General features: G+C 44.9%; 1 protein-coding gene across 1 annotated transcript in view; it reads left to right on the forward strand.

Moving 5' to 3' along the window:
- Positions 1-13,771, forward strand: part of LOC140207971 (uncharacterized) — a 27,289-nt gene continuing 13,518 nt past the window's right edge. Inside the window, exons 1-2 of the mRNA XM_072276504.1 lie at positions 1-97; positions 7,972-8,136. The gene's annotated coding sequence lies outside the window, so the exon portion shown is untranslated. The remainder of the gene's footprint in view (positions 98-7,971; positions 8,137-13,771) is intronic.

Below are 13,771 nucleotides of genomic sequence, written 5' to 3' on the forward strand. Positions count from 1 at the left end.
CTGACCTCCGTCCACGGGTGGTGCTGCGGCGAATGTCCTGCTGAACGTCGGCCCGGTGCCCAGCACAGTTGTCGCCGGCGGTTCTGCTATCGGGGAGGTGAGTAATGGAGTTTGTGTAAATCGGGGGTTTGCTGCAGTTGGAAAGGGCCGGGACCGAGTTCTGCTGGACGGCTGCAGGCTCCGGGCTGTCCGGTCCCGCAGCCCCGGTTTTAGCTTTGCGTCCGAGCCCGGGCTGTGGGATCAGTCAGTTGTGGTTCCCAGGCTGGGAGGGGGTTTGGGGTGAAGGGGATCTGTCTGTGTGTGGGTAGAGGTTACGGGTGGACTGTGGGTGTGGGGGTGAGTGGTCGGAAAGATGTGGGACCCTAGGCCTGAAAGGGGGCGGTTGTTAGAAAGTGGGATGTCCTTTCAGCAGGGGTGCAGTGCTAATTGTTTTAGGTGCCGGAGCTGACAAAATACTTGCCATTTCCTATATCCCCTCTCTCACCCAGTTTGTGTATCTGCTGATTTCATGTACTGGGCAACCTCCTTGCCCCAATCGAGTAATGAACAGGTAAACAAATTGAGTGTGGTATATATATATATATCTTATGTCAAAATCAGATTTATTATCACAGGCAATTGAAGTGAAATTTGTTTGACTCAGCAACAGCAGTTGAATGCAATACATAAATACATATTCTGGCATAGATAATAAATTAAAACATAATAAATAAAAAACTAAATCATTATGCATAGTGAATAGACCATAAGACAAAGGAGCAGAAGTAGGCCATTCGGCCCATCGAGTCTGCTCTGCCATTTTATCATGAGCTGATCTATTTTATCCTATTTAGTCCCACTGCCCCACCTTCTCACCATAACCTTTGATGCCCTGGCTACTCAGATACCTATCAATCTCTGCCTTAAAGACACCCAATGACTTGGCCTCCACTGCTGCCCGTGGCAACAAATTCCATATATTCACCAATCTCTGACTATAAAATTTTTTTCGCATTTCTGTTCTGAAAGGGCGCCCTTCAATCCTGAAGTCATGCCCTCTCGTACTAGACTCCCCCATCATGGGAAACAACTTTGCCACATCCACTCTGTCCATGCCTTCTAACATTTGAAATGTTTCTATGAGGTCTCCCCTCATTCTTCTAAACTCCAAGGAATACAGTCCAAGAGCGGACAAACGTTCCTCATATGTTAACCCTCTCATTCCTGGAATCATTCTAGTGAATGTTCTCTGTACCCTCACCAAAGTCAGCACATCCTTTCTTAAATAAGGAGACCAAAACTGCCCACAGTACTCCAAGTGAGGTCTCACCAGCACCTTATAGAGCTTCAACATCACATCCCTGCTCCTATACGCTATTCCTGTAGAAATGAATGCCAACATTGCATTCGCCTTCTTCACTACCGACTCAACCTGGAGGTTAACTTTAAGGGTATCCTGTACGAGGACTCCCAAGTCCCGTTGCATCTCAGAACTTTGAATTCTTTCCCCATTTAAATAATAGTCTGCCTGTTTATTTTTTCTGCCAAAGTGCATAACCATACACTTTCCAACATTGTACTTCATTTGCCACTTCTCTGCCCATTCTTCCAATCTATCCAAGTCTCTCTGCAGACTTTCCGTTTCCTCAGCACTACCGGCCCCTCCACCTATCTTCGTATCGTCAGCAAACTTAGCCACAAAGCCCTCTATTCCATAATCCAAATCGTTGATGTACAATGTAAAAAGAAGCGGCCCCAACACGGACCCCTGTGGAACACCACTGGTAACCGGCAGCCAACCAGAATAGGATCCCTTTATTCCCACTCTCTGTTTCCTGCCAATCAGCCAACGCTCTATCCAGGTATGTAACTTTCCTGTAATTCCATGGGCTGTTATCTTGTTAAGCAGCCTCATATGTGGCACCTTGTCAAAGGCCTTCTGAAAATCCAAATATACAACATCCACTGCATCTCCCTTGTCTAGCCTACTGGTAATTTCCTCAAAAAATTGGTTGAATAGATTGTTAAAGATGTGTAAAAACAGAAATGATGTATATTAGAAAGTGAGGTAGTGTCCAAAGCTTTCAAAGTCCATTCAGGAATCAGATGACAGAGGGGAAGAAGCTGTTCCTGAATCGCTGAGTATGTGCCTTCAGGCTTCTGTATCTCCTGACTGATGGTAACAGTGAGAAAAGGGCATGCCCTGGGTGCTGGAGGTCCTTTATAATGGATGCTGCCTTTATGAGACACCGTTTCCGTAAGATGTCCTGGATACTTTGTAGGTTAGTACCCAAAATGGAGCTGACTAGATTTACAACCTTCTGCAGCTTCTCACGGTTCTGTGCAGTAGCCCCTCCATACCAGACAGTGATGCAGCCTGTCCAAATGCTCCCCACAGTGCAGCTATAGAAGATTTTGAGCTTGTTTGTTGTCATGCCAAATCGCTTCAAACTCCTAATAAAGTACAGCTGCTGTCTTACCTTCTTTATGACTACATCGATATGCTGGGACCACGTTAGATCCTCAGGGATCTTGATGCCCAGGAATTTAAAGCTACTCACTCTCTCCACTTATGATCACTCTTATGATGATCGGTACGTGTTCCCCCGTCTTACTCTTCCTGAAGTCCACAATCAGCGCTTTCGTCTTACTGACATTGAGTGCCAGGTTGTTGCTGTGGCACCATTCCACTAGCTGGCATATCTCACTCCTGTACGCCCCCTCGTCACCACCTGAGATTCGACCAACAATAGTTGTATTGTGGGTAAATTTGTAAATGGTGTTTGAGCTGTGCCCAGCCACACAGTCATGTGTATACAGAGAGTAGAGTGGTGGGCTAAGCACACACCCCTGAGGTGCGCCAATGTTGATCGTCAGCGAAGAGGATATGTTATTACCAATCTGCACAGACTATGTTCTTCTGGTTAGGAAGATGAGAATACAATTACAGAGGCCCAGGTTCTGCAACTTCTCAATTAGGATAGTGGGAGTGATGGTATTAAATGCGGAGCTGTAGTCGATGAACAGCAGCCTGACATAGATGCTTGTGTTGTCCAGGTGGTCTAAAACCGTGTGAAGAGCCATGGAGATTGCATCTGCCATTGACCTATTGTGACGATAGGCAAATTGCAGTGGGTTCAGGTCCTTGCTGAGGCGGGAGTTCATTTCAGTCATAACCGACCTCCCAAAGCATTTCATCACTGTCGATGTAAGTGCTACCGGGCAATAGTCCTTAAGGCAGCCCACATTCTTCTTCTTTGGCGCTGGTATAATGGTAAACCAAGATGAAAGAAATATATCAATTCCAGAGCTCCACAGAAATATAGTGATAGTTAAAACATTAACAATAGTATAGCCTATCAGTACATTTCAGTGTATAACTGGTACAATAAAACATATAATAATTTAATAATATGACAAAGTATTACATGGTTGTACTCACTAATTATCATAAAATATAATTATCAAGCAAGTAAAGAAAAAGACAGTAATCATGTATTTTACCAATTTAAAAATAATTACCTACTTACCAAATGCCACCAATGAGAAGTTTCACAATAATTTCCACAAAGGGTCAGGTGTAATATGTGTTCGTGGGTCTGAAGCAACTCTTGTCCTGGTATCATCTGCTGATCTGTGGTACTGCAGCCATGTTGTGACATACGGCTCAGATTCCACTGAGCTAGAGGAGGTCTGTGTAGTTTAACAAACATAAGTGCTGATACATGATCTATGAGAGTCCTTGAGTGTGTTGTTGTTATTATCAAGTTGATGTGACTGAATCCTCTCTCACACTCAGCAGTACTAATAGGAATAACTTGTGAACAGCTCAGTAATGGGCGTAAATCTTGGGGGATGCAGCGTCCACGATCCTCCACATAATCTCTGAAGGCATTTATTACAGAGGAAGAAGAAAGCTTAAGCCTCTTACAGAGAGATGATATTGCAGCTTCTCCATCATTCTCCATCAGGCAGAAGGTACCGAAGCATCCGGGCTCACACAACAAGACTGCGTAACAGCTTCTTCCCCCAAGCCATCAGACTCCTCAATACCCAGAGTCTAGACTGACATCCACATCATTTATTATTATATTGTTATTTGTCCGCTACTGTGCCTATTGTCTTGTTTATAAATTATTGTACTGCCCTGCACTGTTTTTGCACACTTTATGTTGTCCTGTGCAGGTCTGTAGTCTAGTGCAGTTTTTTAATGTTGTTTTATGTAGTCTAGGGTAGCCTTGTGCAGTCTCACATAGTCTAGTGTAGTTTTGTGTTGTTTTATGTAGCACCAGAATCCTGGAGAAACGTTGTCTCGTTTTTACTGTGTACTGTACCAGCAGTTTATGGTCGAAATGATGATAAAATACGACTTGACTTGGAAAAAAAAATTAAGCAGTATTTTAGCAGGCCAGTTATCTTTATCAAGGACACACATTTCATTTGGCTGGGAATTAATACATACTTTGAGGTTTAGAAGTTTGAGAACTTTTCAAGGATGTTGCCGTGAACATAAGGTGCTGCAGATTGTTTATAAGACGAGCAAGAAATTGTCGATAGTTAATGGAGACAATTTTGTTGTTGCTTGTTAAGGTAATTTCTCCAAACTTCCCCTTTTCAACTGCCTCTTGAGCTTCTAGAGTTTTTGTACCAGGTTGGTCTTTCAGTCCATGCAGTGATCTTATGCTCCATTGAATCAGTTTGTCTGCATAAACAGTCGTAGTAGTGCGTTTCTGTAAACACTCTGACAGTAAACCAAGTTCATGCAACGTGTCATACGTTAGAGCTCAGTCCGATAGAAACTGTCCTGAAGAATCTTTTCAACAGACCTTCATAGGTTTTTCTGTCACTCCCAGATCCTGTTTCATTCTTCATTGCTTTTTCAAAGTGAAAACACAGTGCTTCATAATTTTGTCACACTGCTGAAACTGTTCGAAATGAGCTAGCCACGCACCTGGTGCCCAGAACACGGCCTATTTTGCAAATTTGTTGTTCTAGTTGAGAGGCACATTCAGACAGTTCCTTTTGATTTAGAGATGATCTACTGTAAACAGAATATAATTTGTCCATAAGTAATTGAAAATGATTTATTCTATGAACTTCTCTCACTGAATCACCTACTGCAACTTCTAATCTGTGACTAAGACCGTGCCAATTTGTCACAGGGTAATGTTCCTTGAGAATTGTAGCAACACCAGATTTGACAGCAGGCATTACGTTCGCCCGATCACTAGCAAATGCTACAAGGTTCTGTTTCAAGTAAGAGTCATCAAACCCATGGTTCATGAGACAATTCAGAAGATGCTTAACAATAGTTGCAGCTTTCTGATCAGGCAGTTCAATTAGATCTAAAAACATAAAATGGGGATCACCTTCCTTATCACGTTTCAAATAAACTATTTCGGTGGTCTTAATGCTCAGGCTTGTTGATTGATCAATGAGAACAGAAAATTTGCCATTTTTTCTGTTTGATATGCTAGCAAATTTTCTTTTTCATATTAATGGCTACTGTTGAAGTCAGAAGTTTACATACACCATACACCACTCAGTTTTACACAATTCCTGACATTTAATCCAAGAAAACATTCCCTGTCTTAGGTCAGTTAGGATCAGTACTTTATTTTAAGAATGTGAAATATCAGAATAATAGTAGAGGGTGTAAAAGAGGCTTACCAGGATATTGTCTAGATTAGAGGGCATGAGCTATAACGAGAGGTTGGACAAACTTGTGTTGTTTTCTCCAGAGCGGCGCAGGCTGGGCTGAGACTAGATGAACGTTTATAAGATTACGAGAGGAATAGATAGAGTGGACAGACAATATATTTTTCCCGGGGGTTGAAATGTCTAACACATTTAAGGTGAGAGGAGATGTGAGCGGCAAGTTTGTTTCTTTCCACAGAGTAGTGAGTAGCTGGAATGCTCTGCTTGGGTTGATGGGAGACCCCCACCAGTCACGTGATCCCATTTGCCCGTCGCATTTAACCACAGATGTAACAAGCCCTTTGTGCATGCTCACAGTCTCCGGGTGAGCCGTGTTTTCCTTTCCGCTCAGTGCTGGACTGGATTGGATCATCTGCAGGATTGGGAAAGTGTCTTTGCCTCCTGGGTCGGGGTGCCAGGGGTTGGGATCACTGTCTGTGGGCCAAAGATATCACTTTCCCATCGGTGTGTATTGAGACCGATCCCGAGCGGGGAGATCTGATGTTGGCCGTGAGCCCTGAACCGAAAGCCAATTACTCATTTAGTACCCAGTTATCTGGGCTCTTCAAAAAATGTGTCGACTTCACTTAATCTGCATTGAACGATCCAAACCAGGAGCCCAGGCTGCCTATTTCCGCAGAATTCCCGCCAACAGCTTCAGTGAGGCTGTGTGCCACAGATCTGCCCCACCCTCCGCTTTGCGATGCAAATTCATGTCGTGTGTCCCTCAGTCACCGGATGGGTGGTGATGCTTCCTCCATGTTGCGTTGGGGAAATCTGATGTTGGCCACCGAGTCCTGTTAACTTCCCCCAACTCGCCTCATTTCCTGAGGCTCCTCGCATTTGTCCTGAAGCTTTATGGATCTTGTGTCTTCTCCCCGACTAGAGTGGGTGAGAAAGGAGAACGTCCCAGGTTTTGGGGATCTTTGATTTCACTGCCTACTTTACCGAGGGACTGGGAAGTCTAGGGGGAGAGAATGGTTTCTGTGATGTGCTGATCTGTATCCAAAGTTCTCTGCTGTTCCTCGCAGTCACAGGCAGAGTAGTTACCATGCAAAGTGTGAAGAGTCTGGGTGGGAAACTTTCTATGGTGTGTTGATAAAAATTTGGTGAGGGTCAAAGGGCATATGCCAAAATTCTTATTGTTTGTTCTAACTATGTCATTTTATGAGCTTTTATTATGTGCGATTAATTCAGTATCTGTGTATCAGTGATCGTCCTTGATCCCTTCTCCCACCTGGTTCCTTCTGCTCATCCCTGCCCATCTTGTTCAACCTCTGTTTAGTCTCCTGCCGCCCGCTTCAGTGGTATGCAGCAACCATCTGGGTCAACCTCGGTCCACCCTGTATCCCACCACCTCAATGTTATATATCAGCAATCTTTCTTTTACCCTTTGTCTTCATTGTGAAGTGTTCTTTTGCACACTTGGCCTTGCTGAGTTATTTCCAGAATCAGTTTTTGTTAGCTGGAATGCCAGAGGGTCATCAGGTTCCAGTTCTGTTGTGCATTGGTGTGGAGATGCTAGTTATTGAACTGTGACTGGCTGACACACTGCAGCATTTTACTGGCAGCAAAGAGTACTGGGAGAGTTGGTGCTTCGGCTATAATCCTGTGATCTACATTCCAGGCATATGGAACTGTTGGTGTTTTGGCTTTGACTTTGGTTAGTGCTTCTACAGATGGGGCTGGATGGTCGTCCTTCTGCAATGAAGCAGAAATTTCGAGCAGCTGGAGGAGGGATGTATGGTTAAGTAAACCTACTGAATGCTGAAAAGCCTGGACACAGTGGATATGGAGAGGATGTCCCCATTAGACAGAGAGTCTGATCTGACAGCACAGTCTCAGAATAAAAATGCTTCCCTTTAAAACTGAGATGAGGAAAATTTTTTGGCCTAAAGATATCTGATCTGTGGAATTTGTTGCCACAGAGGTTGGTTGAGGCTGCCATTTGAGTAATTTTATAACAGAGATTAATACATTCATGATTGCTAAGTAGCTTCAGGGTTACAGGAGGAAGGCAGGAATATGGGGTTGGAATAAAACTCAGCCATGGTTGAGTGGTGGGGCAGACAAGATGGATTGAATCACCTAATTCTGTTCCTGTCTCTTATGTCTCACCATGTCTTATGCCATATCGTTTTGTGACGTGTGAGGGACAATAAAAGATTGTTCACTGAGATCATTATACCTGCCTTCAATGTTTAGCTTTCTGAGTTTTGTTCTTAGTAACATTAAGCAGAAATGTTTGGTTCTCCTTTTTATTGTTAATGTGCTTCATTACCTTTCGTGTTACAGTTAGACCTGCGGTGAGAGATTCATTGGAAGAAAACCCCAACTGGAAGCAAACCACGACTCAAATGAGGGAACAACAACATCTGAACCAGCCCGAGGATTTTGAGCATTAACTGGAGAGAACCCATCTGATTTGGAGGATCCAGTGATTCATCAGGAGAAAGTTTGGTGAGTCTCATTTACTCAAACACTGGTCCTTTAGGCATTACATACCTGCACAAAGGAAGGTAGGAAATAGTTGGAGTGAGACTGAATGTGCCCAGAAGTACCAGTTATGCCTCTGTCAGACCCAGTTGCAATCACTCCAGGTCTGGTAATGTGTTTCCAGCAGCCCAGCCCTTTAAAACCACTCACATTCTGTGGAAGTTGAATCCGGATAAAGTCACTCAGAGACTGTATAAGTACAAACTCGTTTTTCCAAGCACCCGGAGCTTACTCAGTTCGTCGCTCAAACAGGAACAGTCTATGACTGTACCTGCCCTATCCAGTAACTGACTAACAATTCCCCTTACACCACAGGTATATCTGTCCAGATACCCCCCACACAAGACAGGCTGGAGCCAAAGTTATTTACAACATGACAGCCCCTAAAGACAAATTACAAAGTAGTCATCATGGCTTACACACACAGAACAGACTGGAGCTGTCCTATCTCTATGCATGAGTGCACAGGGAGATAAGCATCCTGAAACCCTAGCTAGCTACCCTCAAGAAGAAATATGGCTCAGCATGGCTCAGCACATCTGTTGATCATCAGCAGTTTCTTTCAGAAAAACAGGCTGCTATTGTTTAACGAAGTGTTAACCCTTTTACATACTTTATCATTCCCTCCTTTTGATTATTACTTGATCTACAAAGCAGTAATTTTTTACAGAGAAAGCAACAATGGTAATGATAACAATCATATGTACAACTATTAGGCCATAATGCAATATCATGCCCCACATATTACCGAACAGGCCTTCGAAGACCACCATTTCGACCCTTTGGTGAACCCGTGTAAATCCTGCCCTACTTTCTTGATGCTGTCAATCTCCTTGGCAGTGTGCTCGGAGAGGGATGTAATGTTAGTAGAGTCATCAGGGCTATAGGTGCAGCATTCTGTGTCAATAATAGCACAGGTTCCCCCTTTCTCAGCCAGGATAAAATCTGAAGCCATACGATTCTGTGGGATTGTTTGCCGGATTGCAATCATTTCAGTGGATATTTCTGTTACTTGGGCCTGTGTTTCTGTCAGGGCCCCTGCAGTATTGTGGCCAGCTCCTCAAGTGCTGTAGCCAAATTGATTCTCTCTCATGAATTCCTGGCTACTCCATAGGAGAGAAAAGCGATCATCCAAAATCTCAGTTATTCCTCTCCGCTGTTGGGCACCTGCAAGTATGGCCAGGATGCATGTTTCCCAGTATAGGAAGTTCTGTTTGGTGGGGGCCTGAGATACCATCCCTCAAGACACTGACAGCCACAGTCATCTCTGACTGAACCACAGTTCCTCACCTCACTTCCCCGGGTGATATTTGAGAAAGCCCAGGCTGGGAGTTCCTCAGTCTGGTTGAGCGGGATTACTGACATTGGAATCATAGTTTTACCATGCTGGGAAATTTCAGTACAAACCCAGCAGGCCCCTACTTCTACCTGTTTGGCATAGGTGTGACAGAAAGGTGTTAACATGGGGGCCCCCGGATTCTGGGGTGAGCCCTCTCAAAGATGTAAACACGAACACCACTATTAACCAATACATTTTCCTTTAGTCCAAGAGAGTCCTTCTACTCAGTTCCTTCAGTAACACATTTGTAGTCTGTTTGATGTATCCACTGAGATTGCCCCTTCAGTTTCACAGCGTGGGAGTGGTCAGTAACTCCTGATGTGGTCCTCTCCACTGAGGTCCGAGTTTCCCTCAATTCCAGTTCTTGATCAGGACAAAATTCCCAAGTTCTATGGTGGAATAGTCACTCCTCTCTGTGGGGTAGTTCTCTTCCTTGTAAGCCTGCCATACCTGCGAATGTAATGCTTGGAGAATTTTGGTTAGTTGGCCCGTAGTCATGTACAATTTCCGGAAGATTATTTATGTACAACTCCAAATGCATAACGGGAATCTGTGTAAACGTTCGCACTTTTGTCTGTTGCAAGGATACAGGCACGAGTCGGAGCAAGCAGCTCAGCCTTCTGGGTGGAGACAGCTGCCTCAAAAGAGGCTTGCTCAACTATTTCACTGTCCGTCACTATCGCATAGCCAGAATATCGTGCTGGATTCACAAAGAGCTTCCGTCCTCATAAAATATTGCCTCGGGATTGAGGGGATGTTGCGAAATGGGTGGGAGAGTCTGTCCTTCTCTCACGGTGATCCGGATAGGGAGCAGTTGGTGTGGCCGACTTCGTGGCCTGAAATTGCCCAGAGATGGGGTATAACATCTTGGGTTCGGTCAATATTAAAAGTGTGCCTTACCAGATGTCCCGTCTTCACCTCAGACTCCTTCCAGTATCGGAGTTGGCCCGCGGCAGAGTCTTGCCAGTCTCCCTTGGTGCTGGGGACTTGTTTCGTCAGGGTGTAGGCAAGGAACTCCAGGTTCTTCCCTCGGAGAGGTCCCAGAGTGCTATCCTTGTCTGTGCAGAGAATCTTGACTTACAATGGTTAGAGCAAGTCTCTCCCTGCTAGATTACACCTCAGACTGGTGGTGACTGTAAATGAAACCACACACTGGGTCCCCCTGGAATTCCACCTTCAGTGGCTGGGTACGTGAATACGTACGTTCTGTGCCTTCAAACCCAGACAGAGTGATTGTAGAATCTGATAGCTGGAATCCCTTTTCCAGTACTATTTTCCGATACCTGGTTGAGAGTGGTTGTGGTTGTCCCCATATCAATCATAAACAGAATTGGAATTCCAGCAACTTGCAATATTACATTGGGCTCTTCCCGAGGGGTGGTACTCATGGTAGGAAGCATCCTTGCTTGTCAATTTCTATATGGATTGTTGTCCCCACCTGTCCCTTGGTAGGTTTTTGTTCCCATTTCTGATCCCCAGATATAGCTTGCTCGCGTCCTTCACCCTGCTGAACATATTCACCTTTAATATTAGTGCCCTTCGGGGTTGATCAGGATTCGAAAGTCGGCTCGCAATAGTATGTCAAAGCTCGTCGCATTCGATTTTGTTCACTGTCAGGCCAATCCATATTACTTGTTTTAATCATGTTGGCTAACTTGGTTGGTAAGCATTGGAACAGTAAGGTATTAAACTGGGGGACGGATTCCCATCATTAAAGGCTTGGTCTCCTGCGAAAGTGCCATAGCAGGCCACAAATCGCTCCCAATAGTCTGGTCCCGATTCCCCAGGCTTAGCTTTGCATTCAAGTACTTTAGTGATGTTCACAGGTTGCCGGAGAGCCCTTTCCAAGGCTTGAATAATCCGGTCTGTCTGTTCATTCTCATTATGGTTTCCCACTGGTAACTCCTGATAGGTTTGGTATCTCAATTCTGCCTTTCACTTCCCCCTCCTCAGCTCAGAGAATCGTGCAGCAGAGACAGAATAAATCTTGCGGTGTCACTTTATACATTTGTAGAGTACTGCAGACATACTGAACAAACTGCACTGGTTTTTCTTTTCTATCTGGGGCCTGATTCATGATCATTATCATTTCTTAAGGCTTCCAGGGTGCAGACACAGGAATCACTGAGGGCTGTCCCTCCTCCTGCTCGTGGATTGGGCAGCATTTGGGTGGGCAATTGTCTTTGTGGAGCCATTAACTCTGGGGTTTTATTGGATTCTTCCCTCCCTGTCTCGGAATAATCCTCAGTATTCCCTGTGTGGATCTCTTTTACCCGAGCAGCCGCCGTATCTGAGCACTGGGAGGATTGGGGTTCAGGAGCACTGGGTGCACTTGGACAGTGTGCAAAGGCTCTTGTGAGAAAATCCTTCATTACCCGTTAACAGGCCTACGAGATAGGTTGTGCGAGAGTGCAGATGAACCCAATCGAACCCAAAGGAGATCAAAGTTCTTAGTGCCAGTGATTTGCTAGCTGTAAGAATGAATACCTCTCTATATAAAATTCACTGTGCACATTTTGTCACTGGGTGGAAAAAATGCACAGTACAAGATTTTTGTGCGCACTGGTCATTACCAATTAGAAGGGACATTGGTGGGAAGGTGGGGAGACCTCCAGTGTCCCTGATGCCCTCACCTGAAACAGGGGTTCCCAACCTTTTTTGCACCGCAGACTGGTTTATTATTGACAATACTCTTGTGGACCGGCCGACTGGGGGTGGGGTGGGGTGGAGTTACCAAGGGACAAGGATAGCAGTCAAATAAGTTGTGTTTACTCTGAGAAAGACTACAATGACCATGAAGCCTTGCACGGGCACTTGTGTGTGCATGCGTGTACGTACCGATTTTTTTTCTACAAATTGTTTTTGGCGATTCTGTTCAGTGAAACTACACTGTACATACATTATTTCTACTTTACATAGGCTGTGTATTTATCGTATCATTCCAGCTTTTACTTTATATTACTGTTATATAGTGATAAGTCAATTATAAGTCACTTGTAACTCATCATAACATTTTAAGTAACGTTTGGATATTAAACACACAGCACATATTTTCCCCGTATGAACATATAAAATCATTGCAACACACCAATATCGCTGAATCAATGGGAGCCCTGGGCTTGTTTCCCTGCAACAAGACGGTGCCATCGAGGGGTGATGGGAGACATCGATATTCGAAGGGAGTTCCTTATGTCCAGTCTATTCCACAATTTAGTTTTCATTGCATTCATTGCAGAAAACCCCGCTTTGCAGAGATATGTTGGAAATGGAATCAACGTTTTTCGTGCTTTCGTGGCTATCCCAAGATATTCAGCCTTGACTTTGATCCGGAATGCCGGCAGAGATGTTATGTCAAACGTACTTTTCAGCCCACCGTCATTTGCAAGCTCGAGGAGTCGATCTTCTTCCCGTGCTGACATGGATGACGTGTGCGGTTTGACCTCTCATGCGTTCAAGTTCAGCAGAGCAGTGGGCATGATAGAGAATGAGGAAGGGTGCAGCTGACTCATATCGCCAAATCATATCGTTGCCTCGCGGCCCGGTACCGGTCCATGGCCCGGTGGCTGGGGACCACTGACCTACAAGATGTGCATCCAGCTGCAGCTTGTAACCCTGCACTTTAAGGAGTTGGAACTTGAGATGGATGAATTCCGGATCATCCAGGAGTTGGAGGGGTTGATAGATATAACATGAAGAGAGGCGAGTTACACCCAAGGTGCAGGACACAGGAAACTGGGTGAGAGTCAGGAAGGGGAATGAGGTTAAATAGCCATCGCAGAGTTCTCTTGATGTTATCCTGCACAACAACAGGTGGGCCACTTTAGAAACTGCTCGGGGTCGGGAAATTACCTGGCAGAGGAAAGTCAAAGCGGTGACAAGGGATTTGTTAGTTCAGGAATTTAAACTAGCAGAGGTCTAATATTCTAGTGGTAAGTTTGGCTTGTGCGAGTGTGGGGAGTCGGGGGTGTTGGTTAAACACAGTTGGAAAGAAACTGTTCCCAAATCTGACCATATGAGTCTTCAAGCTCCTGAGCCTTCTCCCGGAAGGAAGAGGGATGAAAAGTGTGTTGGCTGGGTGGGTCGTGTCCTTGATTATCCTGGCAGCTCTGCTCCGACAGTGTGCGGTGTAAAGTGAGTCCAAGGACGGAAGATTGGTTTGTGTGATGTGCTGCGCCGTGTTCACGATCTTCTGCAGCTTCTTTCGGTCCTATGGATGTTATGTTGACTTGTAGAAGACATTGGTGAGGCCTAATTTGGAGT

This window comes from Mobula birostris, chromosome 13 (genome assembly GCF_030028105.1).
Source record: "Mobula birostris isolate sMobBir1 chromosome 13, sMobBir1.hap1, whole genome shotgun sequence".
NCBI lineage: Eukaryota > Metazoa > Chordata > Chondrichthyes > Myliobatiformes > Myliobatidae > Mobula > Mobula birostris.